The following is a 16845-nucleotide window of genomic DNA, read 5'->3' on the forward strand; positions in this document are numbered from 1 at the left end:
AGAAATGATGTGGATAATAAAGTGTGCCTGGATAGCAACTGTGGATGGTCAGCTTTGGTAACAAATGAATTCCTCCCATCTGGCAGAGGTGGTGTTCTTGTGGCCATCCAGAAAAACACCAGTTTATTTCATTTTGTGATAAGCAGTGTGTCAGAGGAGTGAGAAATGAAAAGTATGTCCAGTGTTAACAAGACTAACAGATAGGGAAGGGCCAAGGACAGGAGCAGTTGAAAAAAAGTGACCATCTATAAAAGATTAGATGAATATTTTTGTATGTCTCCTACAAATGTCCAACAATCGTGCAAAAAATGCTTAATGTCCCTAATCATCAGAGAAATGAAGAAGTAATAATAAGACACCATCTCACAGTAGTCAGAATGGCTAACTAATACAAAGTTTAAAAGTAATAATAGATGTCTGGGAACGGTGGCTCATGCCTGATTTCCCAGCACTTTGGGAGGCCAAGGTGGTCAGATCACAAGCTTAGGAATTGGAGACAAGCCTGACCAACATATTGAAATGCCATCACTACTAAAAGTACAAAAATTAGCCATGTGTGGTGTTGTGCACCTCTCATCCTAGCTACGCAGGAGGCTGAGGGAGAAGAATTGTTTGAACCCAGGAGACAGAAGTTGCAGTGATCTGAGATCATGACACTGCATTCCAGCCTGGGAGACAGAGTAAGACTCCATTTCAAAATAATAATAATAATAATAATAATAATAATAATAATAATAATAATGATAATAATAATAGATGCTGATCCATGTGAATGTGAAAAAAGGGATGCTTAGGCACTGTTGGTAAGAATGTAGATGAGTGCAGCCTTTATGGTGATTTCTCCAAGAACTAAAAATAGGGCTGAGTGCAGTGGCTGATGCCTGGAATCCCAGAACATTGAGAAGTTGAAGATGGATGATGCCTTGAGACAAGCAGTTTGAGAACAGCAGCTGAGCACCATGGTGAGACCTGAGTAACACAGTGAAATCCCATCTGTAAAAGAAAAATTAAAAAATTAGCTGGGTGTGGGGGTGCATGCCTGTAATCCCAGGTACTCTGGAGGCTGAGGCAACAGGATGCCTTGAGCCCAGAAGGGCAAAGTTGCCATGAACTATGATTATACAGCCACACTCCAGCCTGGGCAACAAAGCAAAACTCTGTTGAAAAAAAAAAAAAAAGGAAGAAGAATAAGGATAAGGAGAAGAAGAAATAATAAAAGAAATCATTCTATCAAAATGATACTTGTGCTTGTATGATCATTGTAGCACTATTCACAATAGCAAAGACAGAGAATCAATCTAAGTATCCACAAAGGTTAATTGGATAAAGAAAATACGATATATTTACATGCATATAAACACACATACACTGTGGAGCACTATGCAGACATGATAAACAATGTACTCTTGTATTTGCAACATAAATAGAATCAGTGGCCTTTATCTTACATGAAATAACTCAGAAAGTCAAATAACACATGTTCTCTCATATAAATGGGAGATAAACAGTGAGTCCAGATAGAAATAAAGACAGAAATAATAGGTATTGGAGATTCAGAAGTGTGAGGAGAGAATGAAGGATGATAAATCACTTAACTTGTACAGTGTTGCTATTCAGGTAATAGATACTTTAGCATATCTATCTGGGCTTTTAGTAGCCCAGATGTCATCACTCTGCAATATATCCATATAGCAAAACTATACTCTTTATGTCCCCTAAATTTATAAAAATATTTTTGAGACAGGGTCTTACTCTATCACCCAAGTTTGAGTACAGTGGCACAATCTTGGCTCATTGCAACATTCAGCACCCAGGCTCAAGGAATCCTCAAACCTCAGCCTCCTGGGTAGCAGGGTTCATAGGCATACACCACTACACTTGGCTAATTTTTGTATTTTTTTGTAGAGACTGGGTTTCACCATATTGCCCAGACTAGTCTCAAACTCCTGAGCTCAGGTGGCCTGCCTGCCTTGACCTCCCAAGGTGCTGGGATTACAGGCATAATCCAAGGTACCCAGCAAAGATTTTTAAAAAGATTAGACGAACAGCAGGTAACAATGCCAGGAGTCAGACTCAATGAGTATTGAGAGATAGAGCAGAAAGATGCAACCAAGTTTGGGTCAACTGCATAATAGTGAAAAAGGCCTGGGCATCATCTGAAAGCAGCAAGCTTTATTCTATGATGGGCAGGCGGACATTCCTAGCTGCTGTCTGCCTCAAGGTGACTTTTATCATAATGCTGCAAATGTCTTGCAGATGCGGGGGAAAACCTGGTTGCAGGTGTGTATGCGGTACTTTTGGAGCAAGAGGCATTGACTGATGCTTACACAAAATGCAACTTGGAGAGTCAGAAGCTATCCATGTGGACAACACATGTGTGCTTCTATTGCTGTGTCTATACATCAATGATTGTCCATTTTACTTTTCTCATGATTGTGGAAGACAGAAAGGTCTGAGTAAGGGCTGGCAGATGGAAATGACCTGGGATATATCCTGCATTGTGTTACTGAGATTCAAAATTTGTCTCTCTTCTCTGAACCAGTAATCTCAGTGATTTCTCAGACAGAGAAGGGATGCAGGATTCATGGGGAAAGAATCAAAGATTATGAGGTAATTCAAAGACTTCAGTGCTTTAAAGGAAGGTTGTGCTTTTTTGGGTTCAACTTCCCTGAAGTCAGGGACCACTATTCATGTTATTCATAATGAGGAAAAATGAAACTCATACAACTTGTCAACCTCACACCCAGTGAAAAGTATAGGTCACATGAAGATCAAACTTTTCTTTTTTTTCTTTCATCATTTTTTTCCCTTTTTTTTTTTTTTTTTTGAGACAGGATCTTCTTCTGTCACCCATGCTGGAGCGTGGTAGCACATTCTCAACTAACTACAGCCTTAATCTCCTGGGCTCAGGTGATCCTCCTACCTCAACCTCTTGAATAGCTAATATTACAGAAGCACCACCATCCCCAGATAATTTTTGTAATTTTTTTTGGTAGAAGAGGGGTTTCAACATGTTGCCCATTCTGGTCTCAAACTCCTGGAATAAAGTGATCCTTCTGCTTTGGCCTTTCCAAGTGCTGAAATTACAGGCATGAGCCACTGCATCCAGCCAGAGATCAATCTTTTCTATCCCAAAACAACAAAATATTAGAACTAGGTTATTATTATTATTATTTTAATAGGGATGAGTTCTCAATATGTTGCCCAGCCTGGCCTCACATTCTTGGTCTCAAACCACCCTCCCATGTTGGCCTCCCAAAGTCCTGTGATTACAAGTGTAAGCCACTATACCTGGGCTATACCCTGCATCATGCAAATGAGGATGTTTTAAGCCTGTGAAATTATTTATTTATTTATTTATAAAGTCAAGGTTTTGCTGTGTTGCCCAGGCTTGAGTGCAGTGAGATGATCATAGCTCAGTGCAGCCTCCAACTTCTGGATGACAAGGCAGGAACATCATGATCTTGGATGAGCATTATTATTCTGAAGTTCATCTTGATCCAAACTCACCTAAATCCAAAGACCATCAACTTAAATGGCTAATGTCAGCATGATCATAAACCACAAATGACATCTCCAACCAGAAATATTCCAACCCTAAGATAAACCCCTCCCCAACAAAGAAGTGCCAGCCATGAGATAACCTCCCCACCAGAGAGACGTGAATCCTAAAATTGACATATCCTTTCTTCCCAGAAACATTCCAACCCCATAATATACTTCTTCCTCACACAGAAACATTACAAGTCTGTGATCAGCCCTCTCACCCTAAAAACAATATATGCTCTTAGTCTGTAAAAGAGACCACTCCTGACCAAAGTCAGCCAAAAGTCTCTTTCTTGTTTATTTCTTCAAAATAAACCTGTCTTTGGCTGATGAGCCACTTTTCATGTTTCTTTCCTCTTTCTTTAACTCTAACACTGGGCTCAAGTGATCCTTTCACCTCAGCCTCCTGAGCCACTGGGACTACGGGTGCATGCAACCACACCAGAATAATTTCTACATTTTTGGTAAACAGAGGGTTTCACTAGGTTACCCAGGCTTGTCTCAAACTCCTGGTTTCAAGGGATCCTCCCACCTTGGTACCTCAAAGTGCTGGGATTATAGGAATGAGCCACAATGTCCAGACACCAATGCAATGCTTAATTCATACTTTTAACCCTTTTTAAATTTATTTTGAATGCATGCATGCTGATCTCATATTGGTTTCCAGTCTACAAATTGGCTGCTCATTAAAACCCAATTAGTGGATGGGTGCAGTGGGATCCCAGAACTTTGGGGGACCCTGGTGGGCGATCACTTGAGGCCAAGAGTTTGAGGCCAACCTGGCCAAGAGCAAAGCACCATCTCTACTAAAAATACAAAAATTAGCTTGTTGTGGTAGCAGGCACCTGTAATCCCAACTACTTGAGAGGCTGAGGCAGAAGAATCACCTCAACCGGGAAGGCAGAAGTTGCCCTGAGCCAAGATTGTGCCACTACTCTCCAGCCTGGATGCCAGATGAAGACTATCAAAAAAAAAGAAAGAAAAGGAAAGAGAAGATAAGAAAAAAAGAAGAAAACCAAAGAAGAAGAGAAAAGCACAACTATGAGTAGTTAGTGCTTACAGTTGTCTCCACTGAAGGCAATCACCTGGGGGCTTTTTAAAACTAATCATACCCTAGGAGATAAAAAGTTACATAGATTGGTGTAGGATCTAGGTCTACCAGTTTAGAGAGCCCCCTGTGTGATTCTATTTTGCACAAAACACAAAACCTTCCAAATTAGGCTATCCACAGAGTTGTTTCAGCTTGGAATATTTTTACAATAGAAATACCTTCTGAAACATGCTTTGTTATGAGGCCCAACACTGTCTTTATTTAGGTGTGAAGGCTTTATATATTAAGCTTGTGTTATGGGCTAAATCATATCCCAATCCCCCAAATTAATATGTTAAAATCATAACTCCTAATGTTATCTGAAAGGGATTCGGAACCAGATCCCAAGAGAGGGTTCTTGGTTCTCACACAAGAATTCAGAGCAGGTCCATAGATTAAAGTGAAAGCACATTTATTAAGAAAGTATAAGCCTAAAAGAATGGCTACTCCATAGGCAGACCAGCCTTTTGGCTGTTTGGCTATCACTAACACAGGCCTCCGTAACAACTCTTTCAGCACTGTCTGAGTGGTGAAATTAAATATTAAAAACTGATAGAGGCAGTCCCCTTACACAAAGGCTGGAATGTAGCAGAAGCCCATGAAGAGTTCTGTCCAGGCCTCTCCTTGGACTTGAAGGATGACCAGATAACAAAGGAATTGTTAACAGGACCCATTAAGGACTAAACATGTTTTTTGTGCCTGTTTGTTTGTTTGTTTATTTTTTGAAATGGAGTCTTGCACTGTTGCCTGGGCTGAAGTACAATGGTGCCATCTCCGCTCATTGCAACCTCTGCCTCCTAGCTTCAAGTGATTCTCCTGCCTCAGGCTCCCAAGTAGCTGGGACTATAGGCACCCACCACCACACCTGGCTAATTTTTTGAATTTTTAGTAAAGATGGGCTTTCACTATGTTGGCCAGGATGGTCTCAAATTCCTGACCTCATAATCCACACACTTTGGACTCCCAAAGTGCTGTGATTACAGGTATGAGCCACTGCACCCAGCCAGTAGTCTTCCTCTGGCACCCAGGTGGAATGCAGTGGCATGATCTTGGCTTGGTGAAACCTCTGCCTCCCAGGTTCAAGCGATTTTTCTTCCCAGACCTCCACAAACAAGGTTATGGGTGTCTGAAGGAACTCTCCAAATCTCCACAATTTAGCATGAGACGAGATAAGAGCAATCACTCCAGCACCTGGACACATTTAGATTAAGTAGTCTCCAGGGGAAAAACTTCAGGACTCAAATCTTATTTATAAAATAAAAGAAGTTAATCATTTATGTCTTTAGATGTTTGCACACTTACATATAGACATCTAGCTTAGAAGGTATATAAGCCCTGGAAGACTGTAATTTTGAATTGGTCTGGTGATATTTTCCTGGCCTTTTCCCTGTAACCAGTTACAGAAGTAGAAACTGTCTTCCAGTTCATCTGCATCTTACTATTGGGCCATGAGAATTAAGTAGCCCACTGTCAGTTTGGTTTGGAAACAGAGCATAGGAATATGGTGGTCCATATTTATGGTTATTTCTTGACAATATGCTAAACAAGTTGTGGATTATTCATGAGTTTTCCAAGAAAGGAGTGGGCAATCCCCAGAACTGAGGGTTCCTCCCTCTTTTAGTTTAGGGTTAGGGTGAGGGTTAAGGCTCTTGCCATGACATTTGTAAACTACCTGGGCAATGGTGGGAGTATAATAGTGAGGATGACCAGAGGTCACTCTCATCACCATCTTGATTTTGGCAGGACTTGGCCAGCTTCTTTACTACAACATGTTTTATCAGCAAGGTCTTTGTGACCTGTACATCTTGTGTTCACCTCTTACATCCTCCTATGGCTTACAATGCCTAACCTCCTGGGAATGCAGCCCAGTAGGTCTCAGCCTTATTTTACCCAGCCCTTATCAAGATGGAGTTGTTCTGGTTCATACAACTCTGACACTAGGACCTCAGAATGTGACCTTATTTGGAAATAGAGTCATTGAAAATGTAATTAATTAAGGTGAGGTCTTTAGGGTGGGCTCTAATTCAATATAATTGGTGCCTTTATAACAAAAGGGAAAATTGGACCCAGAGACACACATATTGGACACAACAAACCACATGAAGTTGGAGGCAGAAATTGCAGTGATGCAGTTACAAGGAACTCCAAGTATCTCCAGCAACCAACAGAGGTTCATAGAGATGTATAGAATACATTACATTCTAAAGCCTGATGTTACCAGAAAGGAGTCCCCATCCAGACCCCAAGAAAGGTTCTTGAATCTTGTGGAAGAAAGAATTCACAGAGAATCCACAGAGTAAAGTGAAAGCAAGTGTATCAAGAAAGTAAACAAAGAAACAAAACAACAACAAAAAAACATAGACTGGATGAGGTGGCCCATGGCTGTAATCCCAGAAATTTGGGAGGCTAAGGTGAGTGGATCACCTGAGGTCAGGAATTCAAGACCGGCCTGGCTAGCATGGTGAAACCCTCTCTCAACTAAAAATGCAAAAAAACTAGCTGATCATGCTGGCAGGTATCTGTAATCCCAGCTACTTTAGGTGGCTGAGGCATGAGAATTGATTCAACCCAGCAGGCAGAGGTTGCAGTAGCTGAGATCATTCCATTGCATTCCAGCCTGGACAACAAGAGTGAAATTCTGTCACACACACACACACACAAAAGTAAAGGAATAAAGAATGGCTACTTCATAGGCAGCACAGAGGTGAGGGCTGCTGGACTGAGTATACTAATAGTTATTTCACAAGGGGTGGATTATTCATGACTTTTTCAGGAAAGGGATGTACAATTCCCAGAATTGAGTGTTCCTTCCCTTTTTAGATGATATAGGGTAAATTTTGGGCATTGCTGTTGTAGGATTTTCTCCTTAGTTCAGCTATAAGCTGGTTTCTTGCCACATAGCCATAAGAGATTAGGCTCACAGTTTGGATGGTGAGAAAAATGGAATATATTGGGGAAAAGGAAACAAAATGGGAAACTGGGACTCTCAACAAAGTGAGAGTTCCTGCTAACTGGTCACCCCTTCACAGATTGAATCCTACATTCCACCCAAAACAGGAGAGGCCAGGCTCTTCCCTTGTGCAAAGGGCACGAACTTCCATGGCTCCAGCCCATTCTCCCAGTACACAAATCAGTCAGAGTTTCCGTAGAGACCTCTTTATACTTTAGTGTCTCATTTCCATAGCATTTTTCAACTGTCATGGAGCTGGTAGGAGTGTCTTTTGGCAGTGAATGCATCATAATTAATGTGGGTCACTCTCATCACCATCTTGATTTTGGCAGGATTTGGTCAGCTTCTTTACCACAAGCTATTTTATCAGCAAGGTCTTTGTGACCCATAATTTTTGCTGACCTCCTGTCTTATGTGACTAAGAATGCCTTAACCTCCTGATAATGCAGCCCAGCAGGTCTCTGCCTCACTTTACCCAGTCCCTACCCAAGATGGTGTTGCGATGGTTCAAACTGATACAGCGCAGGAACCTCCTTTGTAGGGGCCTGTGGTCCCCCTCAGCATACAAATAAAGGAAAATCTTGGTTTTCTTTAAAAAATCAGGCCCCCAGCTGACCCTGAGAAATCAATGATTAACTTAATAAGCAAGAGTTAAAATTAGCTTAAAATAATACCCAATGAAACCAGAGTCGTGAGATTTTCGGCTCCATATGGAAACAAAAGATAGTATCTTTGCATACATCTTTGAGTTGTTTTTCAGAAACCCAGATCCCACCAAACAGACCTGCTAGCACTAACTTCAGGTAAGGGGAAACTGAGGATTGAATGCTGACTGAGGTACATTGTTCTGAATTCCTACCTGAGAGAATTACTTCCTGAGGTGCCGGAGGAGGTTATGCCCACAGCCCAGGGCCAACATTTCTTTCTGCTGATTCCAAAACTTTAAACAAAGTTTCCCTTCCCTATCCAACCACACATCAAATAATCTTTGCATCTACCTATGACCTGTGGGCCCACCTTGCTTCAAGATATTCTGCCTTTTTAGGTCAAACCACTATACTACTTCCATGTATTGCTTTATGTCTTTGCCTGTGACCTCTGCCTCCTACCTTTTAAAAACCCTCACCTAGCCAGGCACAGTGGCTCATACCTAGCAGTTTAGGAGGCCAAGGCAGGCAGATCACCTGAGTTCAGGAGTTCAAGTCCAGCCCGGCCAACATGGTAAAACCCCATCTCTATTAAAAATACAAAAATTAGCTGGATGTGGTGATGCAAGCCTGTAATCCCAGCTACTAGGGAGGCTGAGATAGGAGAATTGCATGAACCCAGGAAGCAGTGTTTGCAGTGAGCCAAGATGGCACCACTGCACTCTAGTTTGGGTGAAAGATTAAGACTCTGTCTAAAACAACAAAACAAAACAAAATAATAAAAACCTCACCTGTAATTCATCAGAGAGGTCAGGTATTTTTGTTGTGTTTTGTACTGAGATAGGGTCTTGCTCTATTGCCCAGGCTGGAGTGCAGTGGTGCCATCATGGCTGACTCCACCTCCAACTTACCAGGTTCAAGTGATTCTCCTATTTGGCCGTATTGCGTATCTGGGACTATAGGAATGTAGTACCACACTCTACTGATTTTCTGTTGTTGTGTGGAGACAGAGTCTTGCTGTATTGTACAGACTAGCCTTGAATTCCTTGGCTCAAGTGGTCCTCCCACTTTGGCCTCCTAAAGTGCTAGAATTACAGACACGATTCACCATAACCAGCTAGGAGTTCAAGTCTTAAGCACGAGATTCATGATTATCTTTGTTTGTTGCCCTACAAATGCATGCCCTCCTCCCATTGCAAACTTTGGTGTCAATTTTTGACCTTACTGTGCTGGGCTAACCTTCAGAAGAAACAAAACCCACTGACATTTTGATCTCGGACTTCTTCTGGCCTCCAGAACTGTAAAAACAGTAACTTTCTGTCATGGAGGTCACCAAGTCTGTGGTACTTGATGAAAGCAGCCATGGAAAATGCACACAGCTCATTTGCACAAAGGGAGATTATTGAATAGTTTTTAGAACTGGAGACCAGGGCTTCCTCCAGGTGGAACCGTTTGTAAAGTTAGAGGTATAGATTCTAGAGAGGGCATTTGCCTATGTCTTTTTGAGTGAGGCTAAGAACAGATACTAAGGAAGATTGTTGCGGAGAAAAATCACTCATGAGACATGAGGAAGTTAAAAAGGAAAGAATGGTGAAGTGCAGTGGCTCAATCCTGTAATACCAACACTCTGTGAGGCCAAGGCAGGTGAATCATGAGGTCAAGAGTTCAAGACAAACCTGGCCAACATGGTGAAACCCTGTCTCTACTAAAGATACAAAGTTTACCCAGGCATGGGGGTGGATGCCTGTATTCCCACCTACTCAGGAGGCTGAGGCAGGAGAATTGCTTGAACCTAGAAGGCAGAAGTTGTAGTGAGCTGAGATCATGCCACTGCACTCCAGTCTGGGCAACAAAGTGAGACTCTGTCAAAAAAAAAGGGGCAAAGAATGATCAGAGTTAGTCAGTTTTCCATGCGAAAGTCAAATTCAGATTGTTTTTTTAAGACAGAGTTTCCCTCTTGTCATCCAGGCTAGAGAGCAATGGCACAATCTCAGCTCACTACAACTTCTGCCTCCTAGATTCAAGCAATTCTCCTGTCTCAGCCTCCCAAGTAGCTGGGATTACAGGCATGTGTTACTACACCCAGCTAATTTTTTAATTTTTAGTAGAGATGGTTTCACAGTGTTGGCCAGCTGGTCTAAAACTCCTGACCTCAGGCCACCTACTCACCTTGGAGTCCCAAAGTATTGGGATTATGAGTGTGAGCCACCACTGCACCTGGCCTAGACTCACATTTTTTTTTTCAACAGGGTATCCCTTTGTTTACCAGGCTGGAATATGGTGGTGCTATCGCAGCTCAGTGGAGTGTTGAATATCTGTTCTCAAGCAATCACCCTGCCTCAGCTTTCCAAAGTATTGGGATTATAGCACAGCATACAGCAGAGATTCAGAATGTTAAGTGAGAACTGGAGTCCCATGTCCTCCATGGAGTTGCTAGAGTCCAGCTCTCAGGCAAGCTGCAGGTACCACGAAGATGATTGAGGGTGCATTTGGGAATTTTAGATTCTAGATCTTCTTGGCCATGTGATGGGAAAAGGCTTCATTAATAGCAGCCCACCAGGATTGGCCTTCATGGGGCACAAAACTGGAGAGTTGAGGACGAGTAGTGAATATAAGGCTATGTCAACAGGCAATAGAAATTTTTGATGATGTTCTTTGAAATCCTGAAGTTGGCCAGGCAAGGTGGTCCATGCCTGTAATACCAAGGGCCAAGACAAAAGAATGGCTTAAGCCTAGGAATTTGAGATCAGCCTGGACAAAATAACAGGATCCTCTCTCTATACAAAATATAAATAAGTAAATAAATAAATAAATAAATAAATAAATAAATAAATAATAAATAAATAAAATAGTAGCCAGGCATGTTGATGCATGCCTGTTCTCCTAGCTACTCAGGAAACTGAGATGGGAGGATTCTTTGAGCTCAGGAATTTGAGGCTACATTGAGCTATGATGGTGCCACTGCACTCCAGCCTGAGCGACAGAGCAAGATTGTGTCTCTATTAAAGACAAAATATCTTTAACATCCAATGATCACTAACCACAGGCCTTGTCAACATCCCTGTCTCTGACTCTTCTGCTATGTTTGCAGGAGCAGCTCATTCATTCACAATGTGCATGTCAGTTTTTTCCACTCTACTGGACAGCTACTCTCTAGCTGTCTTTCTGCCCTTTCTCCTTTATCTCCTTCCTGAATACCTGGATGACATGATGGCTTCAGGTTTCATTTCTACTTGAAAGGCCAACCTTTCCCTTGGGTGATAAATGTAGCACAGAACCTCAGATTTGGGCAATTCTCAAAGACCACCAGCAACAGTGGCACCTGGTGATATCTTCAAAATGCAGACTCTTGGATTACTTCCAGATTTGCTGAGTCAGAAACTCTATGGGTGAAGTTGAACACTGAGCTAACTTCATGGCTGAGAGCCAAGGATGCTTTTCAAGAATACCCCCAAGATTGACTTCCTGACTCCCTAGGAGAATGATGTCTTCTGAAGCAGCAACCTGAACCTGGACATACGATGGACAAAACACCTGCACCTTCTTCTGCCACTGATAAAGACCTTGCTGATAAAACAGGATGCAATAAAGAAATGAATCAAATCCCACCAAAGCCAAGACAGCAATGAGAGTGACCTCTGGTAGGGCTCACTGATCATTATATGCGAATTATAATGTATTAGCATGCTATAAGACACTCCCACCGTGCTATGAGAGATTACAGATGCCATAACAATGTCAGGAAGTTACCCCATATGGTCTAAAGTTGGGGAAGGGCCCCCAGTTCCAGGAATTGCCCACCCCTTTCCTGGAAAACTCATGAATAATATAGGCTATGTTTAGCATATAATCAATAAGTAACATAAAAATTGCCAGTGAACAGCTTATGCTGCTGCTTTGCCTATGGAGTAGCCCTTCATTAATTCCCTTACATTCTTAATAAATTTTCTTTCACTTTACTCTGTGGAGTTTTCCTGGATTCTTTCTCAGTTCAGGTCCAAGAACCCTCTCTTGGGGTCTGCATTGGGACCAGACCAGTAATGTTAATAGTATACAATTCACTTTGTTAAATGGTGTAACTTAATGACTATCAGCCTTTTCGCAGACTTGTTCAACCATCACTTTATCTAGTTCTGGAACACTTTCATCACCCCAAAAAGAGACCTGGTACCCTGTATTCCTCCTTCTCAGTCCCTAGCAACCAGCAATCGACTTTCTGTCTCTATGGATCGGCCTGCCATGGACATTTATGTAAACGGAATCCTGTTCTATGTGACCGTTTGTTTCTGGCTTCTCTCACTAATCATGATGTTTTCAAAGTTCATCCACATTGTAGAATGAATAAGAGCTTTATTCATTTGTAATGGCTGAATATTATTCCATTGCATAGACTGTATTTTGTTTATCCAGTTCATCTATTAATAGATATTTATGTTGCTTCCATCTTTTGATGAAGATTGTGAAGCATGCTGCTAAGAACGTTTGTGTGCAAGTTTTTGCATGGAAAGATGTTTTCATTTTGCATTCTGCAAACTTTTAAAATAAATATGTATGAGCATCTTTAAAAATAGACATATTTGGCCAGGTGTAGTGGCTCATGCCTATAATCCCAGCACTTTGGGATGCCAAGGTGGGTGGATCACAAGATCAGGAGTTCGAGACCAGACTGGCCAACATGGTGAAAGCCCATCTCTACTAAAAATACTAAAAATAGCTGGGCGTGGTGTCAGGTGCCTGTAATCCCAGCTACTCAGGAGGCTGAGGCAGGAGAATCACTTGAACCTGGGAGGCAGAGGTTGCAGTGAGCCAAGATTGTGCCATTGCACTACAGCCTGGGAAACAAGAGCAAGACTCCATCAACAAAAAAAAAAAACAAAACAAAAAAAAAAAAAACAGAGAGAGAGTTTGGCCATGAGCAGTGGCTTACACCTGTAATCCTGTAATCCTAACATTTTGGGTGACCAGGAGAGATAATTATCTGAGACCAGGAGTTCAGGACCAGCTTGGGCAACATGGCAAGGCCCTGTCTCTATTTATAACACAAATAAAGTAAAATAAGATAAAATAAAAAGACATGGTTTCATATATAGAGGTCTTTGATTCAGTTATTGGCACAGGCTGGGTAGGCTTTAATTGGGAAAAGGGAACAATAAATGGCATGAAATTTGCTCCAGCTGGTCAACCCTGTCTGCATTTCCAGATCAGTTATTCTCAAATCTTTGGAGTGGCATCCATGCAGTAGAAAAATGTAAACTTTTGAATGTTTTTGAAATATACGTGAAGGCTGAGACTTATGCCCACTCAAGGACAGCATGAAAACACAATGGGAGCCTGGACAAAATGGTGAGACCCTATCTCTACTGAAAAACAAAATTTGCCAGCCGTGGTTGCACCCTCCTGTGGTCTCAACTACTAGGGAGGCTGATGTAGGAGTATCACCTGAGCCTGGGAGATTGAGGCAGCAGTGAGCCAAAATCACATCCTTTCACTTAGCCTGGGTGATAGAATGAGACACTATATCCAAAAAAAAAGCCAGATATTGCAGTACATGCCTGTAGTCGTAGCTACTCAGGAAGCTGAGGTGGGAGAATTGCTTGAGCCTGGGAGGAGGAGGCTGCAGTGAGTCATGGTCATGTCCAGCCTGGGTGACAGGGTGGAACCATTTCTGAAGGAAAAAAAAAAGAGAGAAGGCAGTGAGGTGGGATGGAGATGGGGTGAGGTAGGATGGAGATGGGGTGAGGTAGTGTGGATTCAGGTGGCTTCTGTGGCATGTAGGGGAAGCCCACGTGGACAGAAGAGAGCATCAAGGAACAGGGAAATTCATCATCCACCTGTTACAATTCTCGCCTTTATCTGTGGTTCAGATAAAGATTTTATCACATGTGAATGCTTACCTGTCTTTCACCACTGCACCTTCATACCACACTTCTTACTGTTATAAATGCAATGCCCTGTGAATTAGCCAAAATGTTATTTTACTGCAAATATTTGCAAAATGGATGTGGAGTGCCACCTCCATTAAGATTCAGTTCCTTTGACAAAACTGTCAAAAACAAGCAATGGAGAAAGGACTCCCAATTTAATAAATGGTTTTGGGAAAACGACAGATGCTGGAGAAGATGTGGAGAAATAGTAACGAGTTTACACTGTTGCTGGGAGTGTAAATTAGTTCAACCACTTTGGAAGACAGATTCCTCAAGGATCTAGAACTGGAAATACCATTTGACCCAGTAATCCCATTACTGGGTATATACCCAAAGAATTATAAATCCTTCTACTATTAAGACATATGCACATGTATGTTTATTGTGGCACTCTTCACAATAGCAAGGACTTGGAAACAACCTGTCAATGATAGACTGGATAAAGAATATGTGGCACATATACAACAAGAAAACCTATGCACCCATAAAAAAGGATGAGTTAATGTCCTTTGCAGGGACATGGATCACGCTGGAAACCATCATTCTCGGCAAACTAAAACAAGAACAGAAAATCAAACACTGCACATTCTCACTCATAAGTGGGAGTCAAGCAATGAGAACACATGGACATATAGAGGGGAACATCATACACTGGGGCCTGTCAGGAGATGGAGGGACTTGGGACAGATAGCATTAGGAGAAATACCTAACATAGATGATGGTTTGATGGCTGCAGCAAACCATCTTGGCACATGTATAGCGATGTAACAAACCTGCATGTTCTCCAAATGTAGCCCAGAATGTAAAGTATTATAATAATATATAATATATAATAATAATCATGATAATAATAAAAGTTTCTCTGTGAGACCCAGAAATCCAAATGAACAGTGTTGCCAACAAGTTGTATATGTGTTTCTCCCTTTTCCTGCCCATGCCAATCCCTAGGCATGCAGACCAAAGCCTCCTGGGTGATCCACCACTGGGGGAGAGAGGCTAGTCTTGGTTCTGATGGCACAAGGTGGTGTCCTTCTTTCTGATAGGAGGATGGAAGTAGGCCAAGAGAAAAAGTTGACTCAGGGTACAATGTTTCACATCTGTAATCCCAGCACTTTGGGAGGCTGAGGTGGAAGGATTCCTTGAGCTTAAGATTTCAAGATCAGCCTGGAGAATATAAGAGTTTCCCATCTCTACACACAAGAAAACAATAGTAAAATTAGCCATTAGACATGGTGGTGCAAGCTCATAGTCCTACCTACTCAGGAGGCTGAGAAGGGAGACCATTAGAGCCGAGGCGTTTGACACCAGCCTGGTCACGTAGTGAAATCCCATCCCTACACATGCATAAACACAAAATAATAAAATTAGCTTGGCATGGTGGTGCATACCAGTAGTCCTAGCTATTTAGGGACTGACTGAGGAGGACCACTTGGCCTCAAAGTTCAAGAACAGCCTGGGCAACAAAGTGAGACCCCCACTCTTCAAATAAAATAAAGTGTAGACAAATAGAAAGGATGTGAAGCAATTCTTCCTAAGAGGCTCCTGGAAGATGTCCCAGGGCAATACTTTTTTTTTCATTATGCACCAGAGAGCTGGGTCCCAAGTTCTTCCAGCTGCGAGGAAGTGAGAGGCATGGTGTCTTGACTCCATGAAGCCAAGTGTTGTATTCAATGTGAAATGCACTGGAAAAAGAAAGGAATGAATATTAGGAGTCTCTCCAGGAGGCATTTCCCCCAAGGTTGCTCCATTTCATTCTTTATGTCTGCTGTTTGTGCAAGCAGAGAAAGAGGACGCTTTGTTGCAGAAATTAGATAAATGTACAAATGATTACATCTTCAAATAATTAGTGCTCAGGTGATGTTGAAAGCATTATTGATAGGAAAAAATAATTAAGAAGGAACTTACCCTTCTCACAGCTGTATTAAAAGATGAAAGATATGACCAAGCACAGTGGCTCACAACTGTTGTCCCAGGACTTTGAAGGCCAAGGTGGATGGATCATTTGAGGTTATGAGTTCGAGGCCAGCCTGGCCAATATAGCAAACTCCATCATTCCTAGAAATACTATACATATATATATATATACACACACACACAGTATATGTAGTATATATATAGTATATATAATGTATATATACTATATACAGTATATATAGTATATATAGTGTATACATAGTATATATACTATATAGATACATAGATATAAATACATAGATATATAGACACATACATATAGATATATAAATATAGATATATAGATACATAGATACATAGATATAAATATATCTAATGTAAATGATGAATTAATGAGTGCAGCACACCAACGTAGCACATGTATACATATATGACAAACCTGCACATAGTGCACATGTACCCTAAAACTTAAAGTATAATAAAAAAAGAAATTATATATAATATGTATATATGTACATATATATACATTATATATATATAATATATATGTACATATATATACATTATATATATATAATATATATATATTATATATATTGTATATATATACATATATCTCCCAGGCATGTGCTACCAGATGCTTGGGAGGCTGAAGCATGAAAATATAGTGAGACCCGCTCTGTGCAAAAATTAAATTCAAAAAGTTGGCCAGAAGTGAAGTGGTGATATCTGCCGGTAGTCCCAGCTACTCAGGAGGCTGTGGGGGAAGGATAA

This window comes from Symphalangus syndactylus, chromosome Y (genome assembly GCF_028878055.3).
Source record: "Symphalangus syndactylus isolate Jambi chromosome Y, NHGRI_mSymSyn1-v2.1_pri, whole genome shotgun sequence".
NCBI lineage: Eukaryota > Metazoa > Chordata > Mammalia > Primates > Hylobatidae > Symphalangus > Symphalangus syndactylus.